Genomic DNA, 11,957 nt, shown 5'->3' on the forward strand with positions numbered 1-11,957 from the left:
GCTCTGCCGCAGGCCATCACGCACCTCACCTGCTGAGGCCCACAGAGGGAGTGGGCTGGGTTTCTGTGCCTCCCCACCCTCCTGTACCGTATTCCGAGGAGTAGGGTAACTCCTCACCAGCTTCCCATCCGCGGTCTCTGGGAGGGAAGGGTCTGTGTTGGCCACTGCACCAGCAGCTGCCTACCCAGCTGAAATCAGAGGTGCACGAGAGTGTAACCGAAAGTGGGGTCTGGCTGCTCGCCGCTCGAAAGCCAGTAAAGACGCAAGGTTAGTGGAAAGGAAAGTTTGCTTTATTTTGGATGCTGGCAACCCGGGGGGGTTGGCGGGGGAGGCCTATCTAAAGGCCAATTCCCCCCCACTGACAACCAGTGGGCAAGAGCTTTTATAGGCGGAGGGAGGGGGTTACATGCAGAAACAGCACAGTCAGCTCTGACCGTCATCTTGAAATTGGTCATCGGTGGTCTGACCAGCATCATCTTGATTGCTTTAAGTACATTTAGTCTTCAGTTCCAGGGTCGTTTTTTTTCCCATTTCTTTGAGGCCCGTTCTCAGAATTGTGGCAGCTTATGTCGTGGCTACAGTCTGGCCATCATGTAGTTAACTTCTTCCACCTGGCGGGGGTTTCAGCATCTACAAGACAGCTCACAGGATACGGCTCAGAATATTATCTATAGCCCTTGAGCAGGAACTAAAGGTCCTTGACTGTGCTTACTGACTAAACTGTTATTATTTGGTCTCCTTTGAGTGTTTTCCTTTGTTTCTGGATTTTCTCACTTCTTGGATTAAACTTATTCTTTGGCTAAAGTTTTTCCACAGACAAAAGGCAGCCTGAGGACATGGGGGACATGGACCATAGGGTCCTGCTCCATTTCAGGAGGAGGTGGGAGAAAGGCAGGCCTTGAGCTACTCCTCTGCCCTCTGGCACCTTGGTTGTCTCCTTGGTTACATGGGGAGGTTGGGCTACACCTCCCAGGTGGTTTACAATGGAAGTTCTGATGGTTCCCTGGGTGCCCCAAACCACTCATGAGCTGAGGTGGCCTGCCAAGCCTGCACCCTCCTCTCCACAGTGCAGCAAGCACACCTGGAAAGCCCCAAGGGCCCCCCCTCTGCTGACCTCACAGAGCTGAAGTCTTCCGTGCTTCTCCTCCCATGAGTCAGGGAGCATCACAAGATGGTGACACAGGTGGCAGCTAGAAGCGCTAGGGATGGAGCGGGAATAGGCTGATGGCTAAAGCATCACAGGTACAGAGAAAGGAACCCAAGCGTCACACTCGCCTCCTTCCTCTCCCCACTGCCCCCCTCCTGTCAATCAGGAGTGTCCTCTCCATCCTGCTCTATCCACCTCTTTAGCATCCCTCTTGCCCAACCTCCCTCCTCATTCTACGACCCTTGCCCCAGGTCCAGGCCACAGCCCCCCACCTTAGAGACTGGAGGAGGCCTCTCTACGTGCTCCAGCCTGAGCGCCTCAGTCAAACCTCCTCAGTGCTTCCAGGAGGTGCTCCCCACCCCACCCCCAACTTTATTCAAGTGTGATTTACATTCAGTGAGATGTACGGATCTGAAGAGTAGGGTTTGAAGAGCTTTGACAAATGTATATCCCTATGCAACCAGAGCCCCAATCAAGGTATAGAACATTTCCATCCACCTGGAAAGTTCCCTTGTACTCCCTTTCAACCAGCCATCCCACACCCAACAATCTCTGTTCTGATGAGTTTTGTGAGTTCTTGAATTCTACATACAATGGAATTTCATAGTAATTATGCACAACTTATTCCTATATGTCAGGCTTCTTTTATCCAACATAATGTTTTACCTTCATCCATCTTTTGGACTAGTTGCATAAGGTTCCATTTTAGGAACATAACTCAATCAGTTTATCCATTCTCCTGTTGATGGACAGCTAGGCTGTTTGCAGTTGTTTTTTTTTTTTTTTTTTTACTATTATGAAAAATTCTACAAGTTTTTGTGTGGACATATATGCTCATTTCTCTTGAGAAAATGTCTACAAGTTGAATTGCTGGGATATATAGTAGATATATATTAATCTTTGTAAGAAATTGCCAAACTTTTCTGAAGTGGTTGTACCATTATAAACTCCCACCTGTAATGGATGAGCGTTCTGGTCACTCCATATTCACACCAACATTTGATGTTGTCAGTCTTATTAATTTTAGCCGTCAGAGGATCTTTTTAAAAACCGCATCTCAACAACCCAAATGTCTGTCAACTGATGAATGGATAAAAAAATGTGGTAAATCCATACAATGGAATATTATTTGTCAACAAAAAGAAATCAAGCACCAATACATGCTACAACACAGATGAACCTTAAAAACATTATACTAACTGAAAGAAGCCAGTCACAGGGGCTTCCCTGGTGGCGCAGTGGTTGAGAATCTGCCTGCCAGTGCAGGGGACACGGGTTCGATCCCTGGTCCAGGAAGATCCCACATGCCGCAGAGCAACTAAGCCCGTGCACCACAACTACTGAGCCTGTGCTCTAGAGCCCATGAGCCACAACTAGTGAGCCCACGTGCCACAACTGCTGAAGCCCACGTGCCTAGAGCCCATGCTCTGCAACAAGAGAAGCCACCTCAATGAGAAGCCCGTGCACTGCAACGAAGAGTAGCCCCCTCTTGACGCAACTAGAGAAAGCCCGCGCACAGCAACGAAGACTCAACACAGCCAAAAATAAATAAATAAAATAAATAAATTTAAAAGAAAAAAAAAAAAAGAAGCCAGTCACAAATGACCACATATTGTATGAGTCCAATTACATGAAATGTCCAGAACTGGCAAATCTATAGAGACAAAAAGTGGAGTGCTTACCTAGGGCTGAGGGGATGGGAGGGCTGAAGGATGATAGCTAATGGGCATAGGATTTCTTTCTGGGGTAATGAAAATGTTCTAAAATCGATTGTGATGATTCACAACTCTGTGAATATACTAAAAGCCATTGAATCGCACACTTTAAATGGGTGAATTGTATGGTCTGTGAATTGGATCTCCATAAAGCTGTTTACAAAACCCACCACATTTAACTAGCCAGCTACCCCCTGCAGTGCCCCAGTGTCCTCAAGGTAAAGACCCAGATTCTCAGACCCAGATTCATCAACATCCTCTCCCTCTTCTACAGGCGCAGTGGAAATTCTGCCATTTCCAGATGTGCTATATACTGTCACACCTCTGAGCCTGTGCACAAACTGTGTCTTCTTAATCCTTGTTCCTCCTCATTCTGCCTCATTCTTTATGGTCCAGCTCACCTGACAGCCTTCTCTCACCCCTCTTCTGATTGCTCATTCATTTGTTTATTCACCCATTCATTTATTCATCAAGTAATTATTAGGCACCTGCTGTACACCAGGCTCTAGTCTAGACACTGTACACAGCAGCAAACAGAACAGACTACATCCCTCATGGAGGTTGTGTGACCGTCTCGTGAACAATATCAATTGAGCACTTAGTAAACATGAAGCCTCGTACCCCAGCCACTGCCCTGCCAGCCTCCTCTACATTCTGTTTCAACACTAACCCCTCTGGAGTTTCAGAAGTCGACGGTGAGACTGCCATCCCCACAAAGTTGGGGACTCTGTGGGGTTGAGACCCAGGACTGGCATCAGAGTAAGAATGATGCTTCCTCCACGGGTACCTCCCTCCACACCTTACAGAGCCCTCGCACAGCCCTGGTCCCATCTGCCTGCTCACCTCCCCTGTTCATCAGGGAGGGAGCTGTGATGAGGGGATGAGAAGGCAGGGTGCCCACTGCCTGGATGGGGTCACTGAGGCCCTGAGAGGAGAATGGATGAATGTTTGAGGTCACACAGCTGTGGGATTTTGACAGCAAGCCGGCTTCTCTCTCTCTCTCTGCCCTGGGCAGGTTCCTTGTGGCCCTGCCAGCTCTGAAGGCTGAGGATGGGTGTCCCCAACACCAGAAAGTGATTCCAGGCCCAGCCAGTACCACAGCCCAGGGGCTGGTGCGGTAGGTCACTGTCTGTGGACATCTCTCAGGCTGGGGCCTCACGTGGCAGGATTGTCACAGAGCAGCTCTGTGTCTCCTGAGTCTCCTTCTTCACCCTCAGCCTGGCTCAGGTGAGTCACAAACACCTGAGCATGAAGTCATCCTCTGGACATCCTCTCCCAGGAGGTGTGCAGTTTACAAGGGAAACCACAGGAGAGGGGCTGCAAGCATCCCTCCTTCATGGTAAGGTTGATGCTCAGGTGCCCCCTTCATGGTGACATCGCCTCCGAGGCCCCACAGACACTTGGCTCCTCCTTGTACTCGTTCCTTCTGGTCTGTTCTGGCAGCAGCAGGGGCGAAGCTGGGTCTTCAATAGGCAGTTTGGGGTATTGGAGGCCTCCTTGGAACCTGTATCCTCAGGCCTTTTCAGCTCATCTCTCCTTGATTGGCGGGGTCAGGGCCCCGACGGCTAGTGAGATCCACTGCCTGGGCTTGTGTCCCTGTCCCTGTTTCTCCTGCTGCACCAGGAAGGGAGGGAGCTCCCGTTACACCAATTACCCAGTGCTTCCTGGGGCTCTTCCCTCCTCTGGTGGGCACCAAGCTCTGCGCCCTCCGATTGAACCCTGGGACCGGGAGTCTCCTTCTAACCTCCTCCTGCTCCTGGAGGAAAGAGGCTCGCAGGACATGCTCCTGTTTCTCCACTGCACACCGCTGGGGGGCAGGTGCCTGGTGCAGCTCGGAGGCCGCAGTGAGGGAGAAGCTGCCGCCTCTCTGGACCCAGGGGATGGCGCTCCTCGGCCATACCTGCAGCCTCTCACCTGTCCCCTAAGTGTGGAGCTGCTGTGAAGGTGCTAAAGGCGGTTGAGTGATTGTCTCAAAGTCTCAGGACCTTGGGGGTAAGAATCAGGCTCTGTGCCCTACCTAGCACTAGTGGTGTTCTCATGGACAGTAAGGGTGATCACCCCAGGCTTCTGAAAAGCTGCCCACAGGCACCCTCTGCCACTTTCTCCATAACTTCTCTCTCTTTTCCCCCTTCTCCTGGGACACCCCATCTTTCCCCAAAGCCATGACAAAACCTGGGCCCTAGTCCTCACTATACAATGAAGCCCAGGGGTCCTGTTTGGACTGGTCCTGGGAGTGATGCATGGGGAAGATGGCAAGGGTTTACCTCCGTCCTTCCATTCCCCAAGCTGGCGCTCTCCTAAAATAACTACACATCCAGCGCATCTTGCATGGCAAACATGAATTTGCTTCACGCTGATGGTTTGGTGACCTATGGCTGTTATGACAAATTAGCCTGGAACAGCAGCTTCAATCAATAACAATCACTGATTCGGCTCCCAGACCTGGGGGCCGACTGGACCCAGCCATCGGCTGACAGTCCTCCCTCAGGGTGTTCTGCAGCCAGATGGTGGCTGGGCATGGGAGCCATCCTCACTCCCATGTCTGGTGCTCAGGCTGAAAAGACTCAGACAGGCAGGGCTGGAGACAGCTCTGCAGGCATCCCTCACTCTCTATGTGGTCCCTTCCTGTGGTCTCTCCACATTGTGGCTTCAGATAGCTGGACTTCCTCATGGCGGGTGAGGGCTCCCAGATCTATAAGAAACGTCATGTTTCTCCATCTTATATAACTTGACCTTGTTCCTGACAGTAACCTTGATGTTCTTTGATGTTTAGAGAGCTCCCACTCCTTCCTACTATGAATTGCATTGCAACACATGTCTTCTGTTAACTTGACAACGACCATGAAGGGCATCCTGTCCAAATCACTTCACTTTAATTCCTCACTTTCTTCCTAGACCACAGAACTGATGGGGAGACATCTCAGTTTGAAGACAGGCACACACACACACACACACATACACACCTTTGTCATGTCTGGCCTCCCACAGTTCTTCCCCTTCCTAACAACACTCTGACTTCCTTTGGAGGAAATCTTTCTCCTACTACATCTTCTGAGTTTGTAAATCAATGTATCCAGGTGCCCGAGCCCTACCGTGTAAGCCAGGGGTCTGCAAAACTTTTTCTCTTTTTTTAAGATTTTTTTGTTGTGGACCATTTTTAAAGTCTTTATTGAATTTGTTACAATATTGCTTCTGTTTTATGTTTTGGTTTTTTTGGCTGCGAGGCATGTGGGATCTTAGCCCCCTGACAGGGATCGAACCTGCAGCCCCTGCATTGGAAGGTGAAGTCTTAACCACTGGACCGTTGGGGAAGTCCCTGCAAACTTTTTCTTAAAGGGCCAGATAATACATTCTTTATGTTTTATGGGCCAAGAGGCAAAACTGAGGCTATGATGTGGGTATTTATATTCTGGTCTTGAATTACCGTAAAGCATCAGGGATGGAGAGAAGACATCAGATTAAAGAGATATTGAGGAAGTCAAGTCATCAAGACTCGGTTGTTAAGGTCATGGGTGGGATGAAGAAATTGCAGACGGAGAAAGGGCACAAGATCAACATCCAGAGAACCAAGTGCTGCTGTGTTAGGTGGGGTTCTCCAGAAGCAGAGCCTGAGATTGGGATCCTTGTGAAGTTGATTTATTGAGGGATTGCTATTCAGAACAACCTGCAAGACAGGGAGGGGTGAAGCAGGGAGAGGCTAGCGTTGGCCTGGTCATAGAGCAAGGGCTTTGGAGCATAAACTATACCACAGTGACGTCTTCCCTTAAGGCAGAGGGCCAGCATTTTATACTCTGTACTAGCCATTGTTTGTGGGCTGCCCCTAAGGGGTGTAAGTTCCCAGATGAGGCAGCTCTTGTCACCTCAGGACCACCTCTTTTCTAGAGAAAGGGGGGATGTAGGCTGAGAGCCCACACTCACAGCAGCTGGGGGTGGGCGCTTCGACCCTGAAGAGGGATGTGGGCAGAACACCACAGTGTTTCCTACAGTCCTTGCACCGCTCAGACCCACCTGCCTCTCAGGTTAAGTTGATCTCACCTGCCTATTGACAGACAAGAGTTGTCATTGGTTTGGGATATATAGTGCAACCCGAAGGATAGCATCCAATCCTCACAGGGTGTCACCTCCAAGCTGGTACCTCAGCTGCATCTTTATGAGACCATTCTACCATCTCTCAGGTCTGCAGCCTTTGTGTGGTACGGAACCTAGGATTATGGACCCATGGCCGCACGACCTTTTCTGCAATTCGGACCTCTGTTCTGCAACGATATTGCATGAGAGCCCATGCCAGTGAATCAGACACTCTGTGAGCCCTCAGGTAAGGGTGCTGGCCTCAGGTTCCATAGGACGGAGAGGCAAACCCATGCCCAGAAGATGTATCAATTCGGGTCAAGGCAAATCACTGCCCTCCTCATGATAGAAGGGGTCCTATGTAGTAAACTTGCACCGGGTGGCTGGTTGGTCTCCTCGTGGGATGTTAGTGGATCAGGGGCTCAGCTTTGGTCTCTGTGGGTGACAGGTTGGACATTCAGCAGTGGCAGTAGCTAGGTCAGCCCTGGTGACAGGGACCCCAAGCTGTGGGCTCATATCTAACTCATATCTAACTTGATCTCTGTCTCCCTGATACTCTGTTCTCCATGGAGCTCCCTGGAGGCCCATATTGTGTAATCACGAGATGGAGAGCAAGGGGTGGGGACAGAGACTGGCCAAGTCACCCTGCCTCCTTGGTTGTTTGGTGTCTCTTCTGCACTGGACACTCCCTGGCATCTGTTAAAATGTGCTACGTGGATCCTCACGTTTTGCCCACTCCCAGAGGTCTAACCACATGCCTCTTTCCCAGTCCTCCCATCCCGGAGAGGCCATTCTTGCTCTTTCCAGGCCTCTGACCAGCTGGCTAAGCTATTTGCCCCTGCCTACAAGCACGTGTACATCTTTTCTCAGTGACTTCTCTCTCCATGCAGAATAGAAGACCAGGCTCACTGTCCAAATCTCTGCCCATTGGAAGAATGCCCTCTCACGGGAGTCTTTCAGCCCCTTGAGTGGGGCTGTAGTGCAGGCTCCGTCCACACGTGGTTTGCACCCACATACCAAGTGGCCTCATCTGTGAACCACGCTCAGGAATCTTCCTTGTCTGTCAGCTGGTTATAATAAGCCCTCCATGCGGCAATAGATACCTGCCAAGGGGAGGCGTTGGGGCACCACACCATCTCGAGTCTTGGGGTCTCACTTCTTCCCTACTAGGGGCCTGACTTTGGTACAGGAGAACGGCCTTGATGGAGCATCCAGCCTTTCTGAGTTTCTGCCTATGATGAAGTCCTCGCCTCATCTTGCTCTTTCTGACCTCCAGCTGCAGAAGATAAGCTCAGTGCTTCTTGCCAAGAGGTTTCCGTGGACTCTCACACTTTGGTTTTTTTTTTTTTTTTTTGCCCTTGCCACGTGGCTTACGGGATCTTAGTTCCCCAACCAGGGATCGAACCTGTGCCCCCTGCAGTGGAAGTCCGCAGTCCTGACCACTGTACCGCCAGGGAATTCCCACTCACACTTTGTTTTGAATGGCTGATGAAGAGATCTGGGACTGTCATTTCCTTTTTAAATTTATTTATTTATTTATTTTTGGCTGTGTTGGGTCCCCGTCTCTGTGCGAGGGCCCTATCCAGTTGCAGCAAGTGGGGGCCACTCTTCATCACGGTGCGCGGGCCTCTCACCATCGCGGCCTCTCTTGTTGCGGAGCACAGGCTCCAGACGCGCAGGCTCAGTAGTTGTGGCGCACGGGCCCAGCCGCTCCGCGGCATGTGGGATCCTCCCAGACCAGGGCTCGAACCCGTGTCCCCTGCATTGGCAGGCAGACTCTCAACCACTGCGTCACCAGGGAAGCCCTCATTTCCTTTTTTCAATGAATCAGTGACACTTGGCAATAGTCACTCAGTTGCACAGTCCTAACAGTTATTCTTTCCTCCCACCTCTCAAATGCCAGAGACACTGTATCAGCTGGCACAGCCCCCTGACCCGTGTGCCATCCCAGGTCACTGCAGGTGAAGATCATAGCAGATGCACGGCTACCCCATGCCCGCAACTGTCACCAGTGATGGCACCTCATTCACGTCTGGTCAGTGACCCACCTCCAGCATCTCATTCTCAGAGGCTGCCTCCCAGGCCCCCTCCTGGCACCCACTATCTTAGTCTGGTTCCCTAGGAGCAGAGCCTGAGATGGGCCTTCACATTCCCGTGATTTACTGAGGGAGTTCTCTCAGGAGAAACCTACAAAGGAGACAGTGAGGGTGAAGAGAAGGGGAAAGGGTAGGGTAAGCATCTGGCCTCAGGTGAAGTCCAGCCCTGACCCGATCCACAGGGAACGCTACCCACACCGCAGCAAAGAGGCTGTCATCTGGTGGCTTTTAATAATCAGTCTTTGGCTGCGGAACCCTAGACAGGGGTGCATGTGTGGGGGCGGGAGTGGGTGACGTCCCAGGCAAGGAGGTCCCTGTCTGCTGAGGACAATTGTCTGGTGAAGAGAAGTGAGCTGCTGGCAGCTAACACCCTCAGCAGTGGAGGGATGGGCGCCAGCCGGAGACGGAGAGCCTGACGGACCTCCACTGTACCTAGTGACTATGGAACCCCTGAAGACGATTAAGAAGGCACGGTCAGGGGGACTTCAGGAGCACTGACCACCCAGAAGAGGGGGTTGTCATGGAACCCAAGAGAAGGAGGTTTCAAGGCAGAACTGGCAACCGTCAAAGGCAGCTGTGAGGTCCAGTCTCCAAAAGCGGCACGGACTTGAAAAACCAAGGGGTCGTAGGTGAGCTTGCAAGAGAAGTTTCAGAAAACTTCAGAGACGTGGGCTGCAGGGTGTCAAGGATGATGGGCGATCAAGGAAAGACGGAGCAGTCTCCATGAGAAGGAGCAGAGAGAGGCTGGACAGCAAAGGGTGTGGATGTGGCTCTTAGACCCGAGGCCCAAAGCTCCAGGCCTGCGGAAGGGGGTGGGGGAGGGTAAAGGGAAGGAGCTGAAATCCCTCCCAGAAGAGAAGGAGGTGATGGTGTCAGGGGCTGGGGAGGGGCTGTCCCTGACTGGGGAAGGGACACCACATCCTCTGGGCCTGGGCGGAAGAAGATAAGGCTGGGGCAGGATGGAGGTAGGTTTGTGGGTGGGGGAAAGTTAGTGGGGGTCTCTGTGATGGGAGGGGCAGACTGCTTAGAGCAAGGTGGGCGTGGTGGAGCAGGGCGCTGGAGCAGAGGAAGAGGGAAATGGGTGGACAGGAGGAGACACCCTGCCCTGACGTCTCAGTGAGGCTGGAGACCCTAATTTGCCCTGGCAGCCACCTGCAGGCTGAATAACTTTCCCTGCCAGCATCCTATGGCCTTTTGTGGCGGGACAGTCATTGGATTCAGGGTGAGGGCTTTGCAGGGTGGGTTGGGAAGAACGGAAACCCAAGACCCATGGGCTGGAGCATGTGCTGTGTGGTCCGAGTGAGGGGAGGGAGGGAGGGCAGCGGAGGGCGGAGGGGGCAGTGGCAGGAGGCTGAGATCCAAGCTGCCTTGAGCCAGGCCCTTGCTGGGCTTTTCCCACCGGCTTTTCTCATTCTAGGCCCACAGAAAGAAGTAGCTGGTCTCAGGAGGAGTTAGTGGGATGGGGTGGGCGGGTCTCCACGCAGCCTTGCTAGGCAGTCACTGGCCAGTATTCGGCTGTATCCCTGGCTTCAGGTTCTGAAGCTAGAATAGCAGGAAGGTTTGCGTTTTATCGTGAATTTAGGGGAGATACGGCCCTGCCTCTCCCTCCCCACCCCCTGCCCACTTCCTGCCTTAAAGGCAATGGCATTCAAGCTTTTTGTTTTTAACCACAACCCACAAGTGAGAATTAATTTTACATCATGATTCAGCAGACACACACACACAACTGCAACAAAAGTTTCACGATACAATCCTCACCCTTACTTTGTAGGACGCTCTTGATGTTTTCTACTTTATTCTCATCTATTTCTTTAAAAAGTGCTGGACACAACCCACCAAACTGATTTTATGGGCCACTCAGTGAGGCCACAGGGAAGCATTGCTCCAAGGCAGTGGGGAGCTGGGGGCCCCTTTGGGAAGCTGTCATTGATGCTACTCACCCCTCTTCCAGGAGTGTCTGTTCTCAGAGAAAACACCTCTTGCTGGCAGAAGGCAGTGGCCACGGGATTCCATTTTTAATGTAAATTCTCCTTCTCCCCTCCCCTTCCATCTCCCCCCAAGAAGAGAAACTGGCCACCCCAGAGAAGGCCCCCTATTCTCCATGGGCCGTCCCGTGGCTGATGACACCCTGCACGCGGCCTTTTGGCTCCTCCCGGCACACACACCTGCTGAGATGCAGACGTTCACTCGCTCCTGACACACTCTCCCCCCGCCACACACACATATTCCAGGGGATATATGTTGGGGTGCCTGCCAGACCCCCCTTCCTTCTTTGGACTTGTCCTCACCCAGTCTCTGGGGAGGGAAGGCTACGACAGCCACATTTGCTTCTGTCCTATGGCCCGAGGCCAGAGCTGAGTAAAGGGGGGACTGTGGTTGGCTGCTGGGCCCTGAGAATCAGATTCACTTCCCCAAGGTTCAGGAGGGGATAAGGAAGGGCAGTCGTTTGTGTGTCTGAGGCTGTAAGGACAGTTAGAACCAGAGCTTGGGCAGGGGCTGTAGCAAAGTAACCTATGTAAATTGCAGTCATGGGCAAGAGGAGACCTAAGGTCCCCTTCAAGGGGAGGGGGGCAGGGGTGCTGAGAAGTGGGGTGGCCAGAGAGGTGGCCAACAGGAAAGCGTCTGTATTAACTTGACAAGGTACCTGTTCCTAAGCCCAGAGAATCCACAAGGGCTCGCCATCTGAGCCCGGCCAGCATCGTACACCCTCCCCGAGTCACACTGGGTCCGGGTCTCCAGCACCCCATATAGGGCCTGGCGCCGTTCAGGGCCCCCTCCCCAGGACCAGGGCCTGCTGGAGACGGGGTCCACCAGCAGGTGAGGACACTGGGCTCTGAACATTCACCTGAGCCAGGTTCCAGGGCCACTTCCAGGGAGCCCTGTGTCAGGGGCTCCTCCATCTTAACACCCGAAGCACCTGACTGCATAGTT

Source organism: Eubalaena glacialis, chromosome 1 (assembly GCF_028564815.1).
Source record: "Eubalaena glacialis isolate mEubGla1 chromosome 1, mEubGla1.1.hap2.+ XY, whole genome shotgun sequence".
In the NCBI taxonomy this organism is placed as follows: Eukaryota; Metazoa; Chordata; class Mammalia; order Artiodactyla; family Balaenidae; genus Eubalaena; species Eubalaena glacialis.